Consider the following 2,194-nt stretch of genomic DNA (forward strand, 5'->3'; position numbering starts at 1 on the left):
CCCATGTATTAAAGGTCATGATTCATCTCAACTAGAGCCTGGATACTGTAGTTAGTAGTTGTTATTCCAGCTGTGAGAGCAGCAGAATGGCTGTGCCTGGTGGCAGGCCCTTTTGTACCAAGCAAACCAGGGAAGTATGAACAGCAGGATTACAATTCTAGCTAGCCTGAGCATAGATAAAGATACTACCTCAAAAATAACCAAGATAGCTTCACTGGCTGCCTTGTGTCTAGATGGGGAAGGCCGGGTCTTGGGACAGGGCACTGCCAACGCTTGGACTATCCACTGCTGTTGCTTGTGCAATATGCTGGAACTCCAGAACAGCTCCACCGCTGCCCAGGCCGGATCGTGGTACTGCGTTTCCTTATGAAGAAGACACAACACTGCTCTAAGCACTCAGAGTTGAAAGCCCTGCCATAAGGGGCTTACACTCCAAGGCAGGATCCAGGTGAGGAGGGAAGCAGAGGAATGGAAGGAATCAAGGAATGATACCAAGAGTTTGTCCTTGAAGCTCCAGCTTTCAAGTTGAGAATGACATGACTGGGAAGGATTGTTCAACACAGGGTTGAAAAAGATCACACTGGTAACATTTTCAAGACATTTTAAGAGGAGGAAACTGAAACAAAGACAGATTACATAACTTTCTGAAGGACTCAAAACTAGCATGTGGCAAAATGGAGATGAGAGTTTGGAGAGACGGCATTGTAAAACAGACTTGCGTTTATCTTCAGCTGCTCCCTATTTAATCCTCTGTCAACACGAAAGAGATCTGTAGGAATCCTGTGACTGATAACATAAAAGACATCACAAAACTGGTTGCAAATCTTCCAAAAAAACTATATGATAACCCTCAACTATGTCACTGGAATGGACGTTTTGCCAAGCCATCGCTGGTTACATGAGATGGTAATACAATTGTCAGTCAGTTTAACGAATCTTCTGGACAACTTTTCCAATATTTCTGAAGGCTTGAGTAATTATTCTATTGTAGACAAACTTGGGAAAATAGTGGATGATCTCGGAGAATGCATGGAAGAAAACCCCACTCAGAGTAGATCACTTAGGAGGACTGGATTCCCAGGCGCTTTACTCTAGAATTCTTTAGGATTTTTAATAGATCCATTGATGGCTTTAAGGATTATATGGTGGCATCTGAAACTAGTGGCTGTGTGCAGTTTCTTCAATATTGAGTCCTGAGAGACATCCCAGAGTCAGTGTCACAAAACGATTCATGTTACCCCCTGTTGCAGCCAGCTACCTTAGGAATGACAGCAGTAACGTTAGTAGCAAGGCTGACGATTCCACTGGAGACTGAGCTACAATGGGCAGCCATGGGCTTGCCAGCATTCTCCTTTCTTGTAATTGGCTTTGCTTTTAGAGCTTTGTACTGGAAGAAGAAACAACCAAATCTTACAAGCGCAGCTGAAAATATACAGATTCATGAAGAGGATAGTGAAATAAGAAAAAGACAGCGAGTTTCAAGAAGTGTACTTGGGGCTAGTATCAACACTGTTACCTTCATACATTGGCTGGTAACAGTTCATGTTGGCTTCATAAATGAAGCAGTTTTAAGACAAATTCCTTTTCTGTCTGAAGTGACAAACCTCATCTTTATCTGTTCTTGCTACTCATGACATTAGATGGATTAGATTCAGAAATTGGAACAGAGTGTTTTTACTGTGAAACTGGCCCAGAATTCATCACCTATAAAGAAGAATTTGCAAGGAGCAAGCTGTTTGAAGGACCTGGGGGGTCTTGTGGTCTCATTCAGAACTTGCAAGTCATGATGGGAGAGCAAACCCATTTTCCCCAGTGCACACACATACATGGCAGTTGCATGGCTCCCGAAAGAAAAACTGCTTTACTCTTCAGTTACAGCCTGCAGCCTGCAGTTAGCTTTGTCTCTGCAAGTAGATTTCAGCCTGCATAGTGGGGGAAATAACTTTTTTTTCTCAAAGGGATCTAGAAAAACAATTTAAAAAAAACTCTACTGTAACATCATGCAGTAGAAAGAAATAGGAACCTTGATTGGAGTGGGCAGACACATCCGCTGTAGTTGCTGATTAAGAAGGGTCAGATCTTGGACCACACACAGCCCTACCCAGCTAGAACAATGAACATGGCTAGTTGGTTTTACCCAGGCAGAGGATCACGTCCTGAATTCGAAATGTGATGCTTTGACACAGTAAAGACT

General features: G+C 42.9%; 1 pseudogene; it reads left to right on the forward strand.

Moving 5' to 3' along the window:
- The first annotated feature begins 674 nt into the window (after window positions 1-674).
- On the forward strand, window positions 675-1,536 carry LOC150050111 (kit ligand pseudogene; annotated as a pseudogene).
- Window positions 1,537-2,194: the final 658 nt, after the last annotated feature.

The sequence above is a fragment of the Megascapheus bottae genome, chromosome 18 (assembly GCF_031878675.1).
Source record: "Megascapheus bottae isolate mThoBot1 chromosome 18, mThoBot2.hap1, whole genome shotgun sequence".
Classification (NCBI taxonomy): domain Eukaryota; kingdom Metazoa; phylum Chordata; class Mammalia; order Rodentia; family Geomyidae; genus Megascapheus; species Megascapheus bottae.